General features: G+C 33.5%; 1 long non-coding RNA gene across 1 annotated transcript; it reads right to left on the bottom strand.

Annotated features, from left to right (window-relative positions):
* Positions 1-251: 251 nt before the first annotated feature.
* On the bottom strand, positions 252-10772 carry LOC140144729 (uncharacterized). The gene is made up of 4 exons (XR_011857924.1): positions 10489-10772; positions 4575-4810; positions 3105-3198; positions 252-2294 (listed from the first exon to the last, which is right to left on the bottom strand). It is a non-coding gene; the product is annotated as an uncharacterized lncRNA (long non-coding RNA).
* Between the last annotated feature and the right edge of the window lie 17157 nt (positions 10773-27929).

The following is a 27929-nucleotide window of genomic DNA, read 5'->3' as shown; positions in this document are numbered from 1 at the left end:
ATGGCCATTATTTAAGGGGGGTTAGTTGTTTTCTTTAAGATGTTTACAATTGTTAATGTAAATGGAGAAGTAATCCAAAAATACTGGGGGGGGGGGTAAAAACATTGACTTTGAGACCATAAAAAATCAGGCTTTTTATAGTTTATATACCGGTATAGGCTCAATTATATAGTTTTCAAAAACACTGGAAACTTTTTGAAATCTAGAAACTTCTAAAAATATATCTTGCATGAACAAAAAAAAAAAAAAAAAAACAGTATATCTTAAGGTTAACACAGCCTAAATCAGTACATGTATGTGTGCCCAACTTCAAAGACTACAACACACAATGTTTTGACATTTTTAAGTCCAAATAATTATTTAATTATTCCTGTATCCTGGACAGTTGTAATGTTTCTTTTCGCATCTTCCCTGGTTCATCTATATAGTGTTTTTAATCATATGCCCAAAACATATATTTGAACCATGCATGTTATTCCCGGTTTATTCTCAGCATATTCCAGCTTTAAAGAAATTACTATTAAAGCCATAATGTGTGATTTGCTCTACAGCAACGCCCTCAATTTTTTTTTGAATTTCTACTCTTTGCACCATTGTATGGATGTACACATATAAGATGGAAAACTGCTCAGTGACCTCTACCAGCCAGACGTGAAAATTTACCACTCTCCCCCTAGCACACGCGAACACCAACACACCCTGCAACACCCCATGTCCACCCACCCAACACAGGTGCAAACAGATGAGGTAGGTCACCGAGCAGAAAACTGAAACAAGAGACCTGCTCTTCAATACTGGTATTCACAAAATAATATTTCAAATGATTTTTAAAAGACTTTGTGCCCATATACATGTACAAGATAAAATGATCCTTAACAGAATTTGGCCCTGTTACAGAACAAAAATGCACAAAATATATTTTCCAGTGCAATGTATACATTTTCACATGAAAATAAATAATTTTGGATTCAAAATGAATGTAAAGAAAAAAATTACCATTGCCGGGAGTGGGAATTAAACTCAGACCACTCGCGTGGCAGGCTAAGATACCAACCGTTACACCATTATACATTAGTTCAGATTGGGGAAATTTTCAGTATTATATCATAACATAACATGCGTTATTCATACAAAAATAAAAAACAGTACTTTCAATGAGGTTCACTGTCGAACCTCAACGGATTTAGACTGATAAAATATACATACACTTTTGGAATTATTTGAGACATTTTGTGTTTACATGTTAAACCAATGACAACATCAAAATTCAGTCAATCTTGGCCACTCCCGTGGTTGAAACCAATAACATATCTGTGCAAGGGTTAACATGTTGTTGCACTGACCCCTTCAATTACAATTTACAACTTTACCTAATAATCTGCCATTTATCTTCCATTGCAACGTATATTATATAACTTCCAAAAAGGTTCCAAATGTAATTATAACATCATACCCCTATCATTACCCAAAAGTTCTTATTGAAACGTCTGACATGAAATTTTGTCCTTAAATCGACCATTGGTGGGATGAATGTTAGACAGTCGGGTACATGCCGGGACGCAATCACCCCATTAAAAAAGTGTGACATTGTTCATGATGTTCAATTTGTTCTTCCATAGCCCAGTGCAATTTTTGCCTGCAATACTGTTAAATACCACATGCTTTGTGTGCAATTGACTACTAAAAGTAGAAAATTGTATCTTGATTTAGGACTATAAATAATGAGAACCCATATTTCTTCTTTTTTTTTTTTTTGTTGAGGAATTTATCATCATGCAAAGTTTTGGTTTCTCAATATTATAACCCTAAATTATAGGTAATTTTCAGTGACGTTTTCTTAGTCAGGTGACACAAAGCATGCAAAATTTGTATATTTTACACTACACATATTTCAGGCAAAAATGCACACAAGGCTATTCAAGTTCAACATTGATTTTTTTCACAGGGTTATCACTCCCCTGTCCCCAGCAGTACACAACAGGTTACAGGTACTCAAATTGAAACACATAATACAAGATATCAAGTTGACAATTTAAATATAGTCAACTGGACTTACTATTTTTTGTCTAGATTTCCAGTTGACTAGATTTAAATTATTTGATATTTTTTATACCTGGATGACTGAGAATATACACAAATACATTTACAAGGCAATCCAGTTGGAGAAAGGCACCTGCAGAGCTATCCATACACTGTATGTTCACACCATCTCCTACAATGTAGTTGGTTTTGTTGAATATTACAAGATGAGGCAGCTCGCCACTCTTCAATGCAGCGTTAATATTTGACACATCCTGTCATAAAAACACAAAAGGAATCATTATAATTCATGTGTAGCCTAAATATTTATATGAATTAAATAAATCTCTTTTTTTATTATTTGCAACATTATATTTTAAATATTAATTGATTGACTTTTAAGTCTTAAAAGACTTCAGAGCAAAAGATATTAACTTGTACAGTGGGAGGATAGAGTGGGCAAAGAAAAGGGAAGGGAGAGAAGAGAGGAGAGCAGAGGACACCTGGTTCATAGTTTGGTCCATGTCTAAGTTATCAAAAAGCTCCAAGTCACTTTCTGATTTGACATGTGCATCTAGATAGTTTTTGTTTTGTTTGTTTTATTTCTTCTTTTGCCTGGATTACTCATTCAGTGGATGTTTTAAGGTATCCTCTGTTCTTCCATGAGGCCCAGGGGTCACATTGAAATAGTAACACTTTATTGGAGAATTTTATAGTAACACTTTAGTGAAGAAATATTGCATAGCAAATAACTAGCTAAAAAAACCTCAATATGGTATTAATTTTAGGGATTTTGCCCATATATTGTTATACAAAAAATTCTCGGACAAGCAGCAGTTAGCATCTTGCATGATTGTCGAAAGTTTGTGGTGCTCTGCGTGGATTCAACTTGTATGATGCGACGCATATTTTACAGTGTATTTTGCGTGTATCACACAAAATTGCATTTAACTGTACATGCACTGTTTGAGATTTTTTTGTTTCAGCAGTACATGTACAAAAAATACACACAATTCACAGAAGTTCACTTGAAACAAGGGAATTTGGTATGTGATACCATTTCGAATATTCTCAGGTGTACTAACCTCTTTGATGATGATAATAGACTTAGTCTTGTCTCACTTTCCCGATCCAATATAATGCGGAATGCTTCTCCATAGCTTGTATGGCACTGATCATCTGTCAATAAAAAAAAAGAAATTTAGAATGTTTACCTTTACCTCAAGTCTTCTTAAATTTAATAACTATAGGCATGGTTTTGTATAAGGTTGGTGAGCTATAATACACGCATTGTTGGCACTTATAGAATGAAATAGCAATTTTCTTTGTTTTACCTCATTTGTTTGGCTCGAAACTAAAAGGGGACAATGTGATTAGCGAAAACTAACATTTAAATATGAATCTAAGCTTTATGCAAATCAAACATTGTTGCTTTAACTTCACCCTCATGGAGACTTCATCCATTTTTTCAAATCAAGTCTGAATTAATAATTAATTCATCATAAATGTGACTTGTTTTCTGGTATTTTCAGTGACAAAGCCAGCTCAAGAAGTACCGGTACTTGTGTCCATCAGTTTGTTCATTCGTTTGTACATTCGCACTTGCAATGGAAAGTAACCCTTTAGCGTGTGTGCAAGATCTTCTTAAAATGTCTTGTGAATTTGGAATTTACACACATTACCGGTAGTGAATTAAATCCAAATATTTGTGGATTAATTGAAAAATTAAATAACATCATGTTTAGTTCTGTATTACTTATTGACAGTGTAAAAGGTTTTGTCAAAACATTGTACAATTACGAAAACATGACTTTAAGGGCAGAGTAATGGAAGAGAACATGCCCCTTTTCCAGCTTCATTATTTCCCAAGTTTAAGTCCAAAGTATATAAAACTTTTGGAATGGAAACAAAAGTCGGGAAGCATTATAGTAAGATCAGATTTAAACAATTTAAATGTTTAGTTTTTGAAGTTCACAACATTGATTTTGAAAATGACCACAGACATACAAAATTACAATTTTAAATTTTCAGCAAAATTAATGCAGAAATAGATCAGCTGAGAAACAATGAAAAGGTCAAACTAAAAAGCCACTAAAAAACTGAATATGACAAAATGTATTTTAGAAATCATTAACATGTATTGTACACATTTAAGTGTTTATTACATTATCAGTTCAGAATATTTCAGATTATAAATTTGATGTCTGTTCTGATAATACATGTATAATATATATGCATTGATGCCTACATTATATAGTGTAACTGTATAATTTTAGAGGTATATCGCATTTGTGATTTGTCTTGAAATTTATTGGGGCAACATAACATTGTTAAAAATACAAGTGTTTCCTGCTACATAATCGGTTGTCTGTGATTTTCAAACCTATGTGAACAATTACACTTGTATTTCCACTTCTTTTATTATCCTGTCGGAATGACTTGTATACAACATAGTATGGGAAGGTGATTTACATCTGACAATGTCATTCAGGCAGGATAATAAATGAAGAAACTGAAAAAAAACACACGAAATACTGGTACCGATATGTATTTACCATGGCCACACAAAGATGTAAATATAGCTCCTTGGTTGCCTCCTGTTGGACTCTTGAAGAGAAGCTTCTTCACAATAACATACATGTAGGTGCTGAGAAGGTGTCCAGTAGAAGAATCACAGTCTGCGACAACACATGTAGAAGTAGGCCCTTCATAGTAGTGTTTTGACTGCTGTACACAGTAGATGCATCATATAACTTAAGGTAAACTAGGACTTATCACTTGACCAGCAAGTCTGCAAAAGACAACATAACAAGAATAAATTAGTACTGTATCTTCTTGCCAAGCAAACTGCTGTGTAAAATCACCACTGAACAATAAATAATAATATAAACAAACACCCACTTGTTGTGTCGCGATCGGCTGCGGTGTGAGTGGTGTCATGCTTCACTGAACCCGACTCGATTTTGAATGCAATGATCTCTACTCTCTAGCCTCAAATGTGAACCTAATTGGTGAGCAAATTTGTGACTAGACTTCTCGAGCAAGTTCAGAATGGCAAATTTCAGAAGAAAGCATCATTTGAATAATTACATTTTTTTGTACACAGAAATATCATATATTTAAATTGAAGATTTAAGCTTGCACTGATCATGACTATCAAACCGGGAGCCTGTAAAAAGGACTTTAAAAGCTCACACATTTTCTTGTCAGGGTTCTTTGTGTAGTGTGATACTGATACCGTACTTCAATGTAAATGACAAATTATTACAGGCACGACAGACTTTTCTTGTTTTAAGCTGTCTGCAAAAGTAACGAGCTTTGGGCGAGTTTTACAAATTACAATAATTATTTAATTTCTTGGTCGGCATGACGTCACTCACGATCATAGATTGCTTCATCTCATTGGTTGTTTTTGCCAGGATTTAGCTGTTCCATCTTGCGCCCTCGGACACAACAAAATTGCTAAATTTATATTTAACTAGAGTACCTGCGGCTGTGAGGGCACTGTAGCTGTACGTGAGAGCACCACCAGCATCAGATAGTGATGCTGTTTGACCCCCACTGAACCCATATGACCTCTGACCCTAAATGACCTTGGCTTGATCCCCTTTGACCTTTGATGACCTCAGTTTTATTTGATACATCCATTTGAAATTTAGAAATTATTTTTAGCTATGAATGCTGGGAAGACATTGCAGTCCTCACAGGGAGTGGTGAAATCTTCCTGTTCCTGTCATATTGAGAATTCGTTATACCATGTTTAAGCCCTCGTAGCAAGGACTCCACCCACCAAGTCTGTGCCCGATCGGACAAAGTTTGAAATTTGACCCCCCTCCGTAATGACCTTTGACCTCGGTTGACCTCAATGGTATTTTGCGCATATATTCCCCTCGTAGCAAGGATTCCACCCACCAACTTTGAGCCCCATCGGACAAAGTTTGCAATTTAAGCCCTCCATAATGACCTTTGACCTCGGTTGACCTCAATTTCATTTCCTGCATATATTCCCCTCGCATCAAGGATTCCACCCACCAAGTTTGAGCCCGATCGGACAAAGTTTGAAATATGACCCTCCAGAATGACCTTTGACCTCGGTTGACCTCAATTTTATTTCGGGCATATATTCCCCTCGTATCAAGGATTCCACCCACCAAGTTTGAGCCCGATCGGACAAAGTTTGACATTTGACCCTTCCGTAATGACCTTTGACCTCTGTTTGACCTCAATTTCATTTCGGGCATATACTCGCCTCATATCAAGGATTCCACCTACCAAGTTTGGGCCCGATCGGACAAAGTTGAAATTTTGACCTTTGACCTTGACCTCCGATGACCTTTCAAACTACCCCATAAACGTGGAATGCCCGATACCTATCTATATCCGAAAATATCGTGTGATATCGTCGAAGCAAGCGAAACGCATTGCCGGACAGACGGACAGACAGAGCTTACGATTTTATTAGTATAGATTATAATTATATTATTTTTATTTTGGATTTTCTCCTTTAAAAAATAACTTTTAATGACTTTTACTTGCTACTTTCTAACATGAATCATATATCAACAATATGATGAATAAACAAACAGCATAACTGCACTTTATACTATGTGTAAAAGTAAACATATTAATAAAATAATTAAATGCCGACTCCCGTCAAAACGGGTTGATAATTGGTTGTGATACTAAATAAAGAAAATAATAGATAATTAATAATTAAAAGTCACCTCGTCCTATTTTAAAAATCATGAACAGTAAACTCAGAATCAGTTGTGAAGGGCCTAAGCATTAAAGGAGTATTTCCGATTTCGTGATCCTAGCATCCTCTTTTTACAACATTTTCCAGTAGATATCCATGAAAAAAGCTTATTCCTAAAATTTCAGTTGATTCCGATTTTGCATTTGCCAGTTATGCATGATTATGTGTATATACTGCTCCATAGACAATGTGTTGTAATTTTGTTCTGGAATACCAGAACGAAATTCAAATTTCACGATATCTTTGCTAAACAAATTTTATGCAAGAAATAGTTTGTACATAAACATTACGGTATGTAACCAGAGGTTTCCAGTGATATATAAATCTCAACTTTTTTTGAGAAAAGTTGGGGGATGATGCTGTGCTGTGGGGATCACACAGTCTTATTTCGTGATCCACGTACAGCCTCATCCCCCACTTTTCTCAAAAAAAGTTGAGATTTTTATACCACTGGATACCTCTGGCTACATAATGTTTATGTACCGAATATTTCTTGCAGATTAATTCGTTTAGCAAAAATATCGCAAAATTTGAATTTCGTTCTGGTATACCAGAACGAAATTACAAAAGTGGCCTATGCCATGAGCAGTGTAATACACATAATCATGTTTTTACTCGCAAACGCAAAATCGGAATCAACTAAACTTTTGGGAACAAGCTTTTTTCATTAAAAAATATCATAACTTAGAAGAGGATGCTAGGATCACGAAATCCTCCGTAAGGTTATTAATTATTTTAAACTGTTGTGACTTGGTAGTTCACAGCATCTTACGAATGGTACGGTAGTGAGCTTTGGCAAAAACTGCATTGCTCAATTCATAGCGAGCGTATAGAAGAATTCAAATACCACAGATACACTTTTATAGGTGCTGCGGTTTTTGAGTTTGTAGAATGAACTTTTGCAAAACATCAAGGCGTTAATTTTCAATAATATATTGATATAGATAATGAAAATCGATTTTTAGGCTGCTTCGACCAACAATACCTCGTCTACCCTTAAGGGAAGGGGTATGAACGTTTGGACAGTACTTATTTATTGTGGGACATTTGAGCACATCAGACATATCGAATTGCATTCTGAATACGAAGAATGTCCTGATGATATCAAATAATTTTGATTTTTTGAAATTCGCAATGTAATACACATTTTATGGCAAATCATTAAAAATTGATATTTTTGATATTTAACAGTACGATAGGCCTACTCGAAATAAACTTTATAAATCTGATGATTTATACTTAAAGTGTATATAACGTTGTGCGTTTATTCTCAGCCATTTGAGATCAGCACAGTATTGGAAGGAAGGAAGGGATGAAAAGCCGACGATCAATTGAAAATTGTGACCTTTCGTATTAAAGATATGGATTTTTTCCCAAAAAAAAAAAAAAAAATAGGTCTTTTTGGGAAAAAAATCCATATCTTCAATATGAAAGGTCAAAATTTTCAATTGATCGTAAACTTTTCCTCGCAGCTACATACATGTACAAGAATATATCATTAGATTTATAAAATTACTTCGAGGACTGTAGTGTTATATATCAAAAATTATCAAATTTTTATAATTTGTCATAAAATTTGTATTTATATCGTGATTTTCAAAAAATGAAAATTATTTGATACCGTATCAGAAAGACATGCTTCGTATTCAGAATGCAATTCGAAACGTCTGAGGTGCTCTCATGTCCCATAAAAAATACTGTCGAAACGCCCGAAACGCTCATTCCAGATCCCTTTAGGCCCTTTGCACTTGATTATTAGTTTCCTGTTAAAGTTTTTGAAAAAGGGACAAGGTGACTTTTAATTATTAATTATTAATTATCTTTTATTTTCTTTATTTAGTTTGAACTATTACAAGCAACTATTCACTCGTTTGACTAGAGCAGGCATTTAATTATTTTATAACAATATTTGATTTTATAAATGGTCGCATGTCATGAGTTGGGTACAATTTCCATTACATGGTCAAAAATGACAAAAAGTGTATTTTTTGATATGTTGTATATATTGAAAAACTCTAATAATTAACACCATTTTTAACCTTATCACATGCTTAATTTATGAGATAATGCTTAATTACTAATTAATTAATACACAAGTGTCTATGTAAATCTCAATTTTCAAATGGGTTTTTCTCAAATCGGACCTCAATTACAAAAATGACTGTAAATATTTTATTTTATGCAAGAATGTCATCAGATTTGGAGGATATGGTGTCAATACATTAATGCTTCAAATGAACTATTTGAAATAATTGTACGTATGTTAATTACATTGTGAAGGTCAATGACCTTTTACAAGTAATTAGCGAGACGGTTATTCTATTATTAAGGAAATGAATATCAAGAAGAGAAATGTACATTAGCATGTTGCTAAAAATACTGAAATTCAACTAGGATTTCATTAAAAATGAAAAAAATGGAACATATAACCATTTAAGGTGGTACTACACCCCTTGATAAATTTGTGACTATTTTTTTGCATTTCTCTCAAAAAATAATAACACATTGGTAACAAAAGTTATGTAAATTATAGGGGTATTAGGAATCAAGTTACTACACTGGAATTTCATTGACTCAAGATAAGCGGTATACTTTATTTATGATAAAAGAGGTACCGCTAGAATGTACCTCATTTTTTAACTTATATAATGAACCCCTTGTCTTGAATCACTGAAAGTATATTGTATTCCTTGCCCCAATATACATAACTTTTGTTACCAGTGTGTACACAAAATGTAGTAATTTTGAAGTTACTTTTTGAGAAAAATGCAAAATTAGTCACAAAATTTATCAGGGGGTGTAGTACCACCTTAAGTAGTCAGTAATTGTTTTAGTTGTACAAATTCAACATTCAAAGCTGTCAATACATCATACCCTCACTAGATTTGAAAAAGTAACCAGTAGTGTTGACATGCTGACATGTTAATTTTCACATAGGCCCTATTGCACACGCCCGCATCCGCCTGCGCCACAACCGCCTGCTCCTCCACCCCTGGCATTTTTCATTTCAACTGATGTGATTTTTTTTTTGAATAATGTATAATTATATGCTTCAGCAGATTGAAAGAATATAAAATTAGGCTTAAAATGAGGTATCAACCACTGCTGTAGGACATGGGGTTACGGAAAGCCAATCAAATTTGTAACGCAATTTTCAGAAAAGTGTAATCCCTCCACCCTTTTTGCATACCCAACTTATGACATGCGACCAAATAAGTGAAGGTGGAGTTGTACTCTTTGTTCATTCATCATTATTGTTGATATTATTAAAGTCAGAAAATGGCAAGTAGTAGTTGAAAGTTATTTTAAAGGAGAAAATTAGAAATAAAAATAAAATAATTAATTATTTTGAGATTTTCAATTTTGGACGCGGGCGGTAAACAGGAAACTAATAATTAATCAAGTGTGAAGGGCTAAATGCTGGTTTCATACTACCCTGCCGCTTGCCGCTGAGCGGCGTGGCGCACGCACATTGCAGACAAACGGACACAATAAAGGCTTGTCATTGGTTGAAACGCCCTGCCGCTTGCCGCAGCGGCAGGAAAGTATGCTGGAGGCTTTAAGTGAAGTGTTATTTGTAAAAATTAAAGATGTATAAAATTTAAAAGTTGACATTTAATTGTTCGATAAGAGATAACATTTTTACTGTTTGGGTTCACTTTGCATAATTATGAATTAGTACTCAATTAGATCATAAAAATATCTGAACTTACGTCGTCTTTGGGTTCTCATCGCATCGGCAGAGCATTGGCCATTGCCAATTGCAGAGTGAGTCAGTCATTCAGTAAGCTTACGACGCCTGGTTGTTGGGTTGAAACACGGAACTTTCGATAAAAGAAACCGCATTCTTTTTATTCACCCTTTTGACAATAGTACTACACCGTCCGTGATCATGATACAATTTAATTTTACCTGGTAACTTCGGCTTGAGGAGTAATTATAAATTGATACCGTATGATATTTTTTTAATTGAATACGGAAATCGTCTCGTTGTTTTCATGCGCGCAGCTCGTATGAATTGTCGCCGGATATATGGTGAGGGCGCTATCACTCTCATTTGGCAGAATTCCTCGATTTGAGAGTACTCTCAAACTCGCTATTTTATGGATTTGAGAGCTCTCATATTGGACAATTCTTCGATCTGTGAGTACTCTCAAATGAGGGTTTTCCTGGATTTGAGAGACTCTCAAACTGGACATTTCATCGATCTGAGTGCTCTCCAAGCAACTCTCAAATCAAGGAATTCCTTTGCTCACATACCTCATCATAGTTTATTGGTATCACATTGATACAACCTGATTGGTCCCCATATTTTACTGCTAGAAAGCCGATTGGTCAAAAAGCCACTTGAACATTTGCCCACACATTGATCAGCCACTTTGACCTTTTTATCACGACTTGATCACGCGCCACGATTAGTGACAAGTAGGTCTATTACTAGTAGGGATTTTACGATTTCAATATTACATTCGCATGGACGGTCATTTTTTTTGCGGGGTCGCTAGGATTCTAGCGAGTAGATTTCTTGCAATATTTGGCTTATTTACCATCCAATTTATATCCTACAATGTACCTGTATATCATTAGCATATCAAGCGCGGCCCAACAAAAATAGTTTTTGAGGTTTCTGATCGTCACGCTGAAACACTTTTAAGGACACAATTTCCTCCGTTTTCCCAGCCATTTTGTTTACTCGTTGTTAACGACGTAACTGATTAGTCTCGACCCCAGAGTGCAACGTGGCTGTATCGCGAACATGACTTGAAGACAGAAACCGGCTGTAAAAGAGGTGGGTCATCTCGCGAGATCTTGTGACTTGCATTGTTTCATCTCGTATTAAGGTCGATGGCTCAAAAATTATCTTTGAAGTATCACAAATTCCAAGTGTAAGGTACTTGGATACATTAAACAGGATAATTATGATTTAGAAATCAGATATGTGAGTACCAATTTTATATAAATTGACTCAATTGCAAAAAAAAATGTTGCTACGTTTGTATAGATCCTAATGACACACACAGTGGCATAAGCCAGTCTCTGTGTACAAACGGCGTACACGAGACTGGCAAGTCTATACCACATCGTTACGACTCTAAAAGCGACCGAGTCAATGGGGGATATACTATCATGACTATTGGGCAACTTCCACTTGATTGGCCCTCAGCCAGTCTGAGATAGAAGTATAAATTCGTAACCAATGGCAACGGTAGGCAAAACCGGCTATGCACGACTATGTGCACGACTATATGGACCAACCTCTGGTTGGATCGCACGGAATACAGAGTTGCCAATGCAGATTAATAAGGTATAATATTGGGTGACTTTGTGAACGTCCAACTAAATTAGTACAATTCTGAATACTTCGTTATTCTTTTTGTAGATGTCGACTACCATTCAAATTTAATAGGTTTCATCATTAGCACACACTTGACATATCCTGAAAGTGTCACTGAAAAAAAATACTTCGTTTGTCTGCTTTTTTGTATACAAGAAACACATGAGACATCTGTTTGTGTGGACTTTGTGCAAGGAGCCCAAATCCCCACAATAAAGAATGTCATTTATCACTTCATTGGACGGAGGACAGTAGCAGAAAATCGAACACTAAAAATGCATGTAAACATGAGTGACAGAAAGTTTTACTAACTACTCTTAAGAGTTAACACATACATGTAATATAAATTAGAAGTGTCTTATGATTGGATTTAAAACATTGTTAATAAGTTAAGTCTTATGTCTTTTCATTAAACATTGTTTTAAAATTGAAATCAACTTTACTTTGTTTTATTTAATGTCTTACAAAATGCATGCAATGCACCTGTCTTTAAAATTTCACAAGTTCCGGAATGTGTGTTGAAATTTCTTGAAAAATTTTCGAAGTCCCAAATTGTGTGTTGTTTTTCCGCTTTTAATAGAGTGGGGTAAAAATACATATGCATGCACTATTATTCACGTGTGTTGAAATTTTTCTGAAAAATGACTAAGTCCCAAAAAGCGTGTTGAAATTTTTTGAAAAATTTTCTAAGTGCCAAATTGTGTGTTGTTTTTCAGGTTTTAATAGAGTGGGGTAAAAATGCATATGCATGCACTACCCGTGTGTTGAAATTTTTCTGAAAAATTACTAAGTCCAAAAATGTGTGTTGAAATTTTTTGAAAAATTTTCTCAGTCCCAAATTGTGTGTCGTTTTTCAGGTTTTAATAGAGTGGGGGTAAAAATGCATATGCATGCACTATACACGTGTGTTGAAATTTTTCTGAAAAATTACTAAGTCCCAAAAAACGTTTGAAAATTTTTTGAAAAATTTTCGAAGTGCCAAATTGTGTGTTGTTTTTCAGGTTTTAATAGAGTGGGGTAAAAATACATATGCATGCATTTTAATACACGCGTGTTGACATTTTTCTGAAAAATAACTAAGTCCCAAAAAGCATGTTGAAATTTTTTGAAAATTTTTTTAAGTCCCAAATTGTGTGTCGTTTTTCAGGTTTAAATAAAGTGGGGTAAAATACATTATGCACTATAATACGTGTGTGTTGAATTTTTTCTGAAAAATTACTAAGTCCCAAAAAGCGTGTTGAAATTTTTCTGAAAAATTACTAAGTCCCAAAAAGCGTGTTGAAATTTTTTGAAAAATTTTCTAAGTGCCAAATTGTGTGTTGTTTTTCAGGTTTTAATAGAGTGGGGTAAAAATACATATGCATGCACTATAATACACGCGTGTTGAAATTTTCAAGAAAAATGACTAAGTCCAAAAATGTGTGTTGAAATTTTTTGAAAAATTTTCTAAGTCCCAAATTGTGTGTCGTTTTTCAGGTTTAAATAAAGTGGGGTAAAATACATTATGCACTATAATACGTGTGTGTTGAAATTTTTCTGAAAAATTACTAAGTCCCAAAAAGCGTGTTGAAATTTTTTGAAAAATTTTCTAAGTCCCTAAATGTGTGTTGTTTTTCAGGTTTTAATACAGTGGGGTAAAATACATTATGCACTATAATACGTGTGTGTTGAAATGACTAAGTTCCAAAATGTGTGTTGAAATTTTTTGAAAAATTTTCTAAGTCCCATTGGGCGATTGTCTCGACGGGTGGCTTAGCAAATGGCTTGTCTAGCCTCAAAGCTTAAGAGGTCGTAAGACCAGGCTTAACTGAAAACGTATTTCCCGAAGCACGGCTACCATAGCCTCGAGGCTTCGTTAGCCTGTGGGCCAGGCTTGTAGTATTAGCCCCAGGCTTCAGTAAAATTTGCATTTCTCGAAATCAGTCTTCTGTAGCCGTAGTCTACGCAAGCCTGTTAGACCAGGCTTACAGCGGCTTTTCTTGGCCCTGCCTCAGAGCAGGTCTTAGGTCGTAAGCCTTGGTCTATTTCAATTTACAAATTATTTAAATTGTAACGCAAAGTTTATCTTTCATATTTTTGACGGTCTTTCAATTAACATGAGTAAGCAGTCGCGTAACTAGGTGGGGGGGAGCGAGGGAGCTCTTGCCCCCCCCCCCCATGAAAAAGGTAAATTAGGCCTATTTCTGAGCTGAGAGTTATTAATTAACCTCATTTTAACCTTAAAATCTCAATTTTTAAGGTTAAATAAATTGCATTTATCCCACCTTTGTACCATTGGCCTATATGTCACCAGCTTTAATACCTTAAATATTTTTTCAATCCCACCTCCCCCCCATGTCAAAAGGAAATCTACGTCAATGTTCCGGGGACACATTCCAAGCAGATCCCATAACTCCTCAGACCCACTCCACCCCTTACAAACCCAAACAGCATGAACGATGCCTGCCCCTCATTTATTATGTTTGCCCCCGCTTTCCCCCACCCCATCCCCAAATGAAAATGTCTAGTTACGCCACTGTGGGTAAGTAATTGTTCGATTTAGTTGAACATTTCAGCATTTTATTTTAGTGTTCATTTTTTAAGTAGCTGTTGCTATCATAAGACCTACTCATTTTGAATGATGGTTTTTAACAACGAATATAATTTAAAAAAAATTCTTTCATCATCATCATGATCATCATGATCATGATCATCATGATCATCATCGTCATCATCATCATCATCATCATCATCATCATCATCATCATCATCATCATCATCATCATTATCATCATCATCATCATCATCATCATCATGAAGACCTATATGATACCACCTGTCCCTATCCAAGCCTTAATACTAGTTTGATACTCGACTTTTCATAAGTAGGCCTATTACAATATTATTATATTATATTATATTATACCAGGTTGGACATCAATTTAATACAATAGAAGAAGGACAAAATTGGTAAAGATATAGTAAATATTTGACACGAAACAATAATGCATGCAGTATTAAAACTGAATTTACGGATAAGATGCATATAATATTGCTATATCTTCTACTTAAATAATTATAAATAATTGTACCAACAGATAACTTCAAGTGAGATCTGAGAAGACTACTGATATCAGCAGTAGATAGCACGTTGGTTGCTTTCCTTTTTAGGGGAATCACAGATTCCTTTCCATTAGGCTTACAGTTTTACCCTTTTTGGGATGCAAAGAAAAAATCACGAGTATAAAGCATAGACGTATCATTCATACAAGTTGGACTCATAAAAAGTCAAGTGGAAATAAAATAATACATAAAGGACACAAAAACAGACACAATATTCTTGCATCAAGTTGTGTACGGTGTAAGCCCAAGCACAAGACCGCGGGTCCAGGCTAGTGTTTGCGCCGGGAACATTGCGATAATGAGACGGCAACCTTGTTAGTACGGTAAACCGTGAGGACCACAGCTTATGTACATCTACCTCCAACAGCCTATACAATTAAGTCGCTGGTTGAAAGGGACGAGGTTGTCAAGCGTTAAGCCTGCAAGGCCAAAAAGACTAGGTTGAATTTGCGTTGAAGAAATCCGGCTAAAGTTAAGACTCGGGCTTCGAGAGCGGGCTAGGCTTAGTAGCCTCAAGGCCACCATAAGACTACGGCTTAATAAGACTCCTGTCGGGAAACTCGCCCTAAATGTGTGTTGTTTTTCAGGTTTTAATAGAGTGGGGTAAAAATACATATGCATGCACTATACACGTGTGTTGAAATTTTTCTGAAAAATTACTAAGTCCCAAAAAGCGTGTTGAAATTTTTTGAAAAATTTTCTAAGTGCCAAATTGTGTGTTGTTTTTCAGGTTTTAATAGAGTGGGGTAAAAATACATATGCATGCACTATAATACACGCGTGTTGAAATTTTCAAGAAAAATGACTAAGTCCAAAATGTGTGTTGAAATTTTTGAAAAATTTTCTAAGTCCCAAATTGTGTGTCGTTTTTCAGGTTTAAATAAAGTGGGGTAAAATACATTATGCACTATAATACGTGTGTGTTGAAATTTTTCTGAAAAATTACTAAGTCCCAAAAAGCGTGTTGAAATTTTTTGAAAAATTTTCTAAGTCCCTAAGGGCGAATTTCTCGACGGGTGGCTTAGCAATTGGCTTGTCTAGCCTCAAGGCTTAAGAGGTCGTAAGACCAGGCTTAACTGAAAACGTATTTCCCGAAGCACGGCTACCATAGCCTCGAGGCTTCGTTAGCCCGTGGGCCAGGCTTGTAGGATTAGCCCCAGGCTTCAGTAAAATTTGCATTTCTCGAAATCAGTCTTCTGTAGCCGTAGTCTACGCAAGCCTGTTAGACCAGGCTTACAGCGGTTTTTTCTTGGCCCTGCCTCAGAGCAGGTCTTAGGTCGTAAGCCTTGGTCTATTTCAATTTACAAATTATTTAAATTGTAACGCAAAGTTTATCTTTCATATTTTGACGGTCTTTCAATTAACATGAGTAAGCAGTCGCGTCTAGGGGGAGCGGGGAGCTCTTGCCCCCCATGAAAAAGGTAAATTAGGCCTACTTCTGAGAGTTATTAATTAACCTCATTATTTGGTCATTTTAACCTTAAAAACTCAATTTTTAAGGTTAAATAAATTGCATTTGTCCCACTTTTGTACCATTGGCCTATATGTCACCAGCTTTAATAACTTAAATATGGCATTTGTACCATAATTGTTTTTCAATCCCACCTCCCCCCCCCCATGTCAAAAAGAAATCTACGCCAATGTTCCGGGGACACATTCCAAGCAGATCCCATAACTCCTCAGACCCACTCCACCCCTTACAAACCCAAACAGCATGAACGATGCCTGCCCCTCATTTATTATGTTTTCCCCCGCTTTCCCCCACCCCAGCCCAAATGAAAATCTCTAGTTACGCCACTGTGGGTAGGTAATTGTTCGATTTAGTTGAACATTTCAGCATTTTATTTTAGTGTTCATTTGAGTTATAGTTGAATTTTTTTAAGTAGCTGTTCCTATCATAAGACCTAATCATTTTGAATAACAACGATATAATTTAAAAAAAAATTCTTTCATCATCATCATGATCATCATCATCATCATCATCATGATCATCATCATCATCATCATCATCATCATCATCATCATCATCATCATCATCATCATCATCATCATCATCATCATCATCAATATGAAGACCTATATGATACCACCTGTCCCTATCCAAGCCTTAATAGTTTGATCAATACGCGTACTTTTCATAAGTAGGCCTATTACAATATTATTTTGGAGTGCCTATATTATACCAATAGAAGAAGGACAAAATTGGTAAAGATATAGTAAATATTTGACACGAAACAATAATGCATGCAGTATTAAAACTGAATTTACGGATAAGATGCATATAATATTGCTATCTTCTACTTAAATATTTATAAATATTGTACCAAGAGATAACTTCATGTGAGATCTGAGAAGACTACTGTTATCAGCAGTAGATAGCAGGTTGGTTGCTTTCCTGTTTAGGGGAATCACAGATTCCTTTCTATTAGGCTTACAGTTTTACCCTTTTTGGGATGCAAAGAAAAAATCATGAGTATAAAGCATAGGCGTATCATTCATACAAGTTGGACTCATAAAAAGTCAAGTGGAAATAAAATAATACATAAAAGACACAAGACAAAACAGACACAATATTCTTGCATCAAGTTGTGTACGGTATGCCCAAGCACAAGACCGCGGGTCCAGGCTAGTCTTTGCGCCGGGAACATTGCGATAATGAGACGGCAACCTTGTTAGTACGGTAAACCGTGAGGACCACAGCTTATGTACATCTACCTCCAACAGCCTATACAATTAAGTCGCTGGTTGAATGGGACGAGGTTGTCAAGCGTTAAGCCTGCAAGGCCACTAAGACTAGGTTGAATTTGCGTTGAAGAAATCCGGCTAGAGTTAAGACTCGGGCTTCGAGAGCGGGCTAGGCTTAGTAGCCTCAAGGCCACCTTAAGACTACGGCTTAATAAGACTCCTGTCGGGAAACTCGCCCTAAATGTGTGTTGTTTTTCAGGTTTTAATACAGTGGGGTAAAATACATTATGCACTATAATACGCGTGTGTTGAAATGACTAAGTTCCAAAATGTGTGTTGAAATTGTTTGAAAAATTTTCTAAGTCCCTAAATGTGTGTTGTTTTTCAGGTTTTAATAGAGTGGGGTAAAAATACATATGCATGCACTATACACGTGTGTTGAAATTTTTCTGAAAAATTACTAAGTCCCAAAAAGCGTGTTGAAATTTTTTGAAAAATTTTCTAAGTGCCAAATTGTGTGTTGTTTTTCAGGTTTTAATAGAGTGGGGTAAAAATACATATGCATGCACTATAATACACGCGTGTTGAAATTTTCAAGAAAAATGACTAAGTCCAAAAATGTGTGTTGAAATTTTTTGAAAAATTTTCTAAGTCCCAAATTGTGTGTCGTTTTTCAGGTTTAAATAAAGTGGGGTAAAATACATTATGCACTATAATACGTGTGTGTTGAAATTTTTCTGAAAAATTACTAAGTCACAAAAAACGTGTTGAAATTTTTTGAAAAATTTTCTAAGTCCCTAAATGTGTGTTGTTTTTCAGGTTTTAATACAGTGGGGTAAAATACATTATGCACTATAATACGTGTGTGTTGAAATGACTAAGTTCCAAAATGTGTGTTGAAATTTTTTGAAAAATTTTCTAAGTCCCTAAATGTGTGTTGTTTTTCAGGTCCCAAAAAGCGTGTTGAAATTTGTTGAAAAATTTTCTAAGTGCCAAATTGTGTGTTGTTTTTCAGGTTTTAATAGAGTGGGGTAAAAATACATATGCATGCACTATAATACACGCGTGTTGAAATTTTCAAGAAAAATGACTAAGTCCAAAATGTGTGTTGAAATTTTTGAAAAATTTTCTAAGTCCCAAATTGTGTGTCGTTTTTCAGGTTTAAATAAAGTGGGGTAAAATACATTATGCACTATAATACGTGTGTGTTGAAATTTTTCTGAAAAATTACTAAGTCCCAAAAAGCGTGTTGAAATTTTTTGAAAAATTTTCTAAGTCCCTAAATGTGTGTTGTTTTTCAGGTTTTAATACAGTGGGGTAAAATACATTATGCACTATAATACGTGTGTGTTGAAATGACTAAGTTCCAAAATGTGTGTTGAAATTTTTGAAACATTTTCTAAGTGCCAAATTGTGTGTTGTTTTTCAGGTTTTAATAGAGTGGGGTAAAAATACATATGCATGCACTATACACGTGTGTTGAAATTTTTCTGAAAAATTACTAAGTCCAAAAATGTGTGTTGAAATTTTTTGAAAAATTTTCTAAGTGCCAAATTGTGTGTTGTTTTTAGGGTTTAATAGAGTGGGGTAAAAATGCATATGCATGCACTATACACGTGTGTTGAAATGTTTCTGAAAAATTACTAAGTCCAAAAATGTGTGTTGAAATTTTTTGAAAAATTTTCTAAGTGCCAAATTGTGTGTTGTTTTTAGGGTTTAATAGAGTGGGGTAAAAATGCATATGCATGCACTATACACGTGTGTTGAAATTTTCTGAAAAATTACTAAGTCCAAAATGTGTGTTGAAATTTTTGAAAAATTGTCTAAGTCCCAAATTGTGTGTCGTTTTTCAGGTTTAAATAAAGTGGGGTAAAATACATTATGCACTATAATACGTGTGTGTTGAAATTTTTCTGAAAAATTACTAAGTCCCAAAAAACGTGTTGAAATTTTTTGAAAAATTTTCTAAGTGCCAAATTGTGTGTTGTTTTTCAGGTTTTAATAGAGTGGGGTAAAAATACATATGCATGCACTATAATACACGCGTGTTGAAATTTTTCTGAAAAATTACTAAGTCCAAAAATGTGTGTTGAAATTTTTTTAAAAATTGTCTAAGTCCCAAATTGTGTGTCGTTTTTCAGGTTTAAATAAAGTGGGGTAAAATACATTATGCACTATAATACGTGTGTGTTGAAATTTTTCTGAAAAATTACTAAGTCCCAAAAAGCGTGTTGAAATTTTTCTGAAAAATTACTAAGTCCCAAAAAGCGTGTTGAAATTTTTTGAAATGAACATTTTCTAAGTGCCAAATTGTGTGTTGTTTTTCAGGTTTTAATAGAGTGGGTTAAAAATTCATATGCATGCACTATAATAATAATAATACACGCGTGTTGAAATTTTCAAGAAAAATGACTAAGTCCAAAAATGTGTGTTGAAATGTTTTGAAAAATTTTCTAAGTCCCAAATTGTGTGTCGTTTTTCAGGTTTAAATAAAGTGGGGTAAAATACATTATGCACTATAATACGTGTGTGTTGAAATTTTTCTGAAAAATTACTAAGTCCCAAAAAGCGTGTTGAAATTTTTTGAAAAATTTTCTAAGTCCCTAAATGTGTGTTGTTTTTCAGGTTTTAATACAGTGGGGTAAAATACATTATGCACTATAATACGTGTGTGTTGAAATGACTAAGTTCCAAAATGTGTGTTGAAATTTTTTTAAACATTTTCTAAGTGCCAAATTGTGTGTTGTTTTTCAGGTTTTAATAGAGTGGGGTAAAATTGCATATGCATTCTCTATACACGTGTGTTGAAATTTTTCTGAAAAATTACTAAGTCCAAAAATGTGTGTTGAAATTTTTGAAAAATTTTCTAAGTGCCAAATTGTGTGTTGTTTTTTAGGGTTTAATAGAGTGGGGTAAAAATGCATATGCATGCACTATACACGTGTGTTGAAATGTTTCTGAAAAATTACTAAGTCCAAAAATGTGTGTTGAAATTTTTTGAAAAATTTTCTAAGTGCCAAATTGTGTGTTGTTTTTCAGGGTTTAATAGAGTGGGGTAAAAATGCATATGCATGCACTATACACGTGTGTTGAAATTTTTCTGAAAAATTACTAAGTCCAAAAATGTGTGTTGAAATTTTTTGAAAAATTGTCTAAGTCCCAAATTGTGTGTCGTTTTTCAGGTTTAAATAAAGTGGGGTAAAATACATTATGCACTATAATACGTGTGTGTTGAAATTTTTCTGAAAAATTACTAAGTCCCAAAAAACGTGTTGAAATTTTTTGAAAAATTTTCTAAGTGCCAAATTGTGTGTTGTTTTTCAGGTTTTAATAGAGTGGGGTAAAAATACATATGCATGCACTATAATACACGCGTGTTGAAATTTTTCTGAAAAATTACTAAGTCCAAAATGTGTGTTGAAATTTTTGAAAAATTGTCTAAGTCCCAAATTGTGTGTCGTTTTTCAGGTTTAAATAAAGTGGGGTAAAATACATTATGCACTATAATACGTGTGTGTTGAAATTTTTCTGAAAAATTACTAAGTCCCAAAAAGCGTGTTGAAATTTTTCTGAAAAATTACTAAGTCCCAAAAAGCGTGTTGAAATTTTTTGAAATGAACATTTTCTAAGTGCCAAATTGTGTGTTGTTTTTCAGGTTTTAATAGAGTGGGTTAAAAATTCATATGCATGCACTATAATAATAATAATACACGCGTGTTGAAATTTTCAAGAAAAATGACTAAGTCCAAAAATGTGTGTTGAAATTTTTTGAAAAATTTTCTAAGTCCCAAATTGTGTGTCGTTTTTCAGGTTTAAATAAAGTGGGGTAAAATACATTATGCACTATAATACGTGTGTGTTGAAATTTTTCTGAAAAATTACTAAGTCCCAAAAAGCGTGTTGAAATTTTTTGAAAAATTTTCTAAGTCCCTAAATGTGTGTTGTTTTTCAGGTTTTAATACAGTGGGGTAAAATACATTATGCACTATAATACGTGTGTGTTGAAATGACTAAGTTCCAAAATGTGTGTTGAAATTTTGAAACATTTTCTAAGTGCCAAATTGTGTGTTGTTTTTCAGGTTTTAATAGAGTGGGGTAAAAATACATATGCATGCACTATACACGTGTGTTGAAATTTTTCTGAAAAATTACTAAGTCCAAAAATGTGTGTTGACATTTTTTGAAAAATTTTCTAAGTGCCAAATTGTGTGTTGTTTTTAGGGTTTAATAGAGTGGGGTAAAAATGCATATGCATGCACTATACACGTGTGTTGAAATGTTTCTGAAAAATTACTAAGTCCAAAAATGTGTGTTGAAATTTTTGAAAAATTTTCTAAGTGCCAAATTGTGTGTTGTTTTTTAGGGTTTAATAGAGTGGGGTAAAAATGCATATGCATGCACTATACACGTGTGTTGAAATTTTTCTGAAAAATTACTAAGTCCAAAAATGTGTGTTGAAATTTTTTGAAAAATTGTCTAAGTCCCAAATTGTGTGTCGTTTTTCAGGTTTAAATAAAGTGGGGTAAAATACATTATGCACTATAATACGTGTGTGTTGAAATTTTTCTGAAAAATTACTAAGTCCCAAAAAACGTGTTGAAATTTTTTGAAAAATTTTCTAAGTGCCAAATTGTGTGTTGTTTTTCAGGTTTTAATAGAGTGGGGTAAAAATACATATGCATGCACTATAATACACGCGTGTTGAAATTTTTCTGAAAAATTACTAAGTCCAAAAATGTGTGTTGAAATTTTTTGAAAAATTGTCTAAGTCCCAAATTGTGTGTCGTTTTTCAGGTTTAAATAAAGTGGGGTAAAATACATTATGCACTATAATACGTGTGTGTTGAAATTTTTCTGAAAAATTACTAAGTCCCAAAAAGCGTGTTGAAATTTTTCTGAAAAATTACTAAGTCCCAAAAAGCGTGTTGAAATTTTTTGAAATGAACATTTTCTAAGTGCCAAATTGTGTGTTGTTTTTCAGGTTTTAATAGAGTGGGTTAAAATTCATATGCATGCACTATAATAATAATAATACACGCGTGTTGAAATTTTCAAGAAAAATGACTAAGTCCAAAAATGTGTGTTGAAATTTTTTGAAAAATTTTCTAAGTCCCAAATTGTGTGTCGTTTTTCAGGTTTAAATAAAGTGGGGTAAAATACATTATGCACTATAATACCTGTGTGTTGAAATTTTTCTGAAAAATTACTAAGTCCCAAAAAGCGTGTTGAAATTTTTTGAAAAATTTTCTAAGTCCCTAAATGTGTGTTGTTTTTCAGGTTTTAATACAGTGGGGTAAAATACATTATGCACTATAATACGTGTGTGTTGAAATGACTAAGTTCCAAAATGTGTGTTGAAATTTTTTGAAACATTTTCTAAGTGCCAAATTGTGTGTTGTTTTTCAGGTTTTAATAGAGTGGGGTAAAAATACATATGCATGCACTATACACGTGTGTTGAAATTTTTCTAAAAAATTACTAAGTCCAAAAATGTGTGTTGAAATTTTTTGAAAAATTTTCTAAGTGCCAAATTGTGTGTTGTTTTTTAGGGTTTAATAGAGTGGGGTAAAAATGCATATGCATGCACTATACACGTGTGTTGAAATTTTTCTGAAAAATTACTAAGCCCAAAATGTGTGTTGAAATTTTTGAAAAATTTTCTAAGTGCCAAATTGTGTGTTGTTTTTTAGGGTTTAATAGAGTGGGGTAAAAATGCATATGCATGCACTATACACGTGTGTTGAAATTTTTCTGAAAAATTACTAAGTCCAAAAATGTGTGTTGAAATTTTTTGAAAAATTTTCTAAGTCCCTAATTGTGTGTTGTTTTTTAGGTTTTAATAGAGTGGGGTAAAAATGCATATGCATGCACTATACACGTGTGTTGAAATTTTTCTGAAAAATTACTAAGTCCCAAAAAACGTGTTGAAATTTTTCTGAAAAATTACTAAGTCCCCAAAAGCGTGTTGAAATTGTTTGAAGCATTTTCTAAGTGCCAAATTGTGTGTTGTTTTTCAGGTTTTAATAGAGTGGGTTAAAAATTCATATGCATGCACTATAATACACGCGTGTTGAAATTTTTCTGAAAAATTACTAAGTCCCAAAAACCGTGTTGATTTTTTTTGAAAAATTTTCTAAGTGCCAAATTGTGTGTTGTTTTTCAGGTTTTAATAGAGTGGGGTAAAAATGCATATGCATGCACTATACACGTGTGTTGAAATTTTTCTGAAAAATTACTAAGTCCAAAATGTGTGTTGAAATTTTTGAAAAATTGTCTAAGTCCCAAATTGTGTGTCGTTTTTCAGGTTTTAATAGAGTGGGGTAAAAATGCATATGCATGCACTATACACGTGTGTTGAAATTATTTCTGAAAATTACTAAGTCCCAAAAAACGTGTTGAAATTTTTTGAAACATTTTCTAAGTGCCAAATTGTGTGTTGTTTTTTAGGGTTTAATAGAGTGGGGTAAAAATGCATATGCATGCACTATACACGTGTGTTGAAATTTTTCTGAAAAATTACTATGACCAAAAATGTGTGTTGAAAGTTTTTGAAAAATTGTCTAAGTCCCAAATTGTGTGTCGTTTTTCAGGTTTTAATAGAGTGGGGTAAAATGCATATGCATGCACTATACACGTGTGTTGAAATTTTTCTGAAAAATTACTAAGTCCCAAAAAACGTGTTGAAATTTTTTGAAAAATTTTCTAAGTGCCAAATTGTGTGTTGTTTTTTAGGGTTTAATAGAGTGGGGTAAAAATGCATATGCATGCACTATACACGTGTGTTGAAATTTTTCTGAAAAATTACTAAGTCCAAATATGTGTGTTGAAATTTTTTGAAAAATTGTCTAAGTCCCAAATTGTGTGTCGTTTTTCAGGTTTTAATAGAGTGGGGTAAAAATGCATATGCATGCACTATACACGTGTGTTGAAATTTTTCTGAAAATTACTAAGTCCCAAAAACGTGTTGAAATTTTTTGAAAAATTGTCTAAGTGCCAAATTGTGTGTTGTTTTTTAGGGTTTAATAGAGTGGGGTAAAAATGCATATGCATGCACTATACACGTGTGTTGAAATTTTTCTGAAAAATTACTAAGTCCCAAAAAACGTGTTGAAATTTTTTGAAAAATTTTCTAAGTGCCAAATTGTGTGTTGTTTTTCAGGTTTTAATAGAGTGGGGGTAAAAATGCATATGCATGCATTTTAATACACGCGTGTTGAAATTTTTCTGAAAAATAATTAAGTCCCAAAAAGCGTGTTGAAATTTGTTGAAAAATTTTTTAAGTCTCAAATTGTGTGTCGTTTTTCAGGTTTAAATAAAGTGGGGTAAAATACATTATGCACTATAATACGTGTGTGTTGAAATTTTTCTGAAAAATTACTAAGTCCCAAAAAGCGTGTTGAAATTTTTGAAAAATTTTCTAAGTGCCAAATTGTGTGTTGTTTTTAGGGTTTAATAGAGTGGGGTAAAATGCATATGCATGCACTATACACGTGTGTTGAAATTTTTCTGAAAAATTACTAAGTCCAAAAATGTGTGTTGAAATTTTTTGAAAAATTTTCTAAGTGCCAAATTGTGTGTTGTTTTTTAGGGTTTAATAGAGTGGGGTAAAAATGCATATGCATGCACTATACACGTGTGTTGAAATTTTTCTGAAAAATTACTAAGTCCAAAAATGTGTGTTGAATTTTTTGAAAAATTTTCTAAGTCCCAAATTGTGTGTCGTTTTTCAGGTTTTAATAGAGTGGGGTAAAATGCATATGCATGCACTATACACGTGTGTTGAAATTTTTCTGAAAAATTACTAAGTCCCAAAAAACGTGTTGATTTTTTTTGAAAATTTTTCTAAGTGCCAAATTGTGTGTTGTTTTTTAGGGTTTAATAGAGTGGGGTAAAAATGCATATGCATGCACTATACACGTGTGTGTTGAAATTTTTCTGAAAAATTACTAAGTCCAAAATGTGTGTTGAAATTTTTGAAAAATTTTCGAAGTGCCAAATTGTGTGTTGTTTTTTAGGGTTTAATAGAGTGGGGTAAAAATGCATATGCATGCACTATACACGTGTGTTGAAATTTTTCTGAAAAATTACTAAGTCCAAAAATGTGTGTTGAAATTTTTTGAAAAATTTTCTAAGTCCCAAATTGTGTGTCGTTTTTCAGGTTTTAATAGAGTGGGGGTAAAAATGCATATGCATGCACTATACACGTGTGTTGAAATTTTTCTGAAAAATTACTAAGTCCCAAAAACGTGTTGAATTTTTTTGAAAATTTTTCTAAGTGCCAAATTGTGTGTTGTTTTTTAGGGTTTAATAGAGTGGGGTAAAAATGCATATGCATGCACTATACACGTGTGTTGAAATTTTTCTGAAAAATTACTAAGTCCAAAAATGTGTGTTGAAATTTTTTGAAAAATGTTCTAAGTCCCAAATTGTATGTCGATTTTCAGGTTTAAATAAAGTGGGGTAAAATACATTATGCACTATAATACGTGTGTGTTGAAATTTTTCTGAAAAATTACTAAGTCCCAAAAAGCGTGTTGAAATTTTTCTGAAAAATTACTAAGTCCCCAAAAGCGTGTTGAAATTGTTTGAAACATTTTCTAAGTCCCAAATTGTGTGTCGTTTTTCAGGTTTTAATAGAGTGGGGTAAAAATGCATATGCATGCACTATACACGTGTGTTGAAATTTTTCTGAAAAATTACTAAGTCCCAAAAAACGTGTTGAAATTTTTCTGAAAAATTACTAAGTCCCCAAAAGCGTGTTGAAATTGTTTGAAACATTTTCTAAGTGCCAAATTGTGTGTTGTTTTTCAGGTTTTAATAGAGTGGGTTAAAATTTCATATGCATGCACTATAATACACGCGTGTTGAAATTTTTCTGAAAAATTACTAAGTCCCAAAAAGCGTGTTGATTTTTTTTTTTGAAAAATTTTCTAAGTGCCAAATTGTGTGTTGTTTTTCAGGTTTTAATAGAGTGGGGTAAAAATGCATATGCATGCACTATACACGTGTGTTGAAATTTTTCTGAAAAATTACTAAGTCCAAAAATGTGTGTTGAAATTTTTTGAAAAATTGTCTAAGTCCCAAATTGTGTGTCGTTTTTCAGGTTTTAATAGAGTGGGGTAAAAATGCATATGCATGCACTATACACGTGTGTTGAAATTTTTCTGAAAAATTACTAAGTCCCAAAAACGTGTTGAAATTTTTTGAAAAATTTTCTAAGTGCCAAATTGTGTGTTGTTTTTAGGGTTTAATAGAGTGGGGTAAAATGCATATGCATGCACTATACACGTGTGTTGAAATTTTTCTGAAAAATTACTAAGTCCAAAAATGTGTGTTGAAATTTTTGAAAAATTGTCTAAGTCCCAAATTGTGTGTCGTTTTTCAGGTTTTAATAGAGTGGGGTAAAATGCATATGCATGCACTATACACGTGTGTTGAAATTTTTCTGAAAATTACTAAGTCCCAAAAACGTGTTGAAATTTTTTGAAAAATTTTCTAAGTGCCAAATTGTGTGTTGTTTTTAGGGTTTAATAGAGTGGGGTAAAAATGCATATGCATGCACTATACACGTGTGTTGAAATTTTTCTGAAAAATTACTATGTCCAAAAATGTGTGTTGAAATTTTTTGAAAAATTGTCTAAGTCCCAAATTGTGTGTCGTTTTTCAGGTTTTAATAGAGTGGGGTAAAAATGCATATGCATGCACTATACACGTGTGTTGAAATTTTTCTGAAAAATTACTAAGTCCCAAAAAACGTGTTGAAATTTTTTGAAAAATTTTCTAAGTGCCAAATTGTGTGTTGTTTTTTAGGGTTTAATAGAGTGGGGTAAAAATGCATATGCATGCACTATACACGTGTGTTGAAATTTTTCTGAAAAATTACTAAGTCCAAAAATGTGTGTTGAAATTTTTGAAAAATTGTCTAAGTCCCAAATTGTGTGTCGTTTTTCAGGTTTTAATAGAGTGGGGTAAAATGCATATGCATGCACTATACACGTGTGTTGAAATTTTTCAGAAAAATTACTAAGTCCC

This window comes from Amphiura filiformis, unplaced genomic scaffold (assembly GCF_039555335.1).
Source record: "Amphiura filiformis unplaced genomic scaffold, Afil_fr2py scaffold_76, whole genome shotgun sequence".
Lineage (NCBI taxonomy): Eukaryota > Metazoa > Echinodermata > Ophiuroidea > Amphilepidida > Amphiuridae > Amphiura > Amphiura filiformis.
This window is presented reverse-complemented; position numbering and strand designations above follow the sequence as displayed.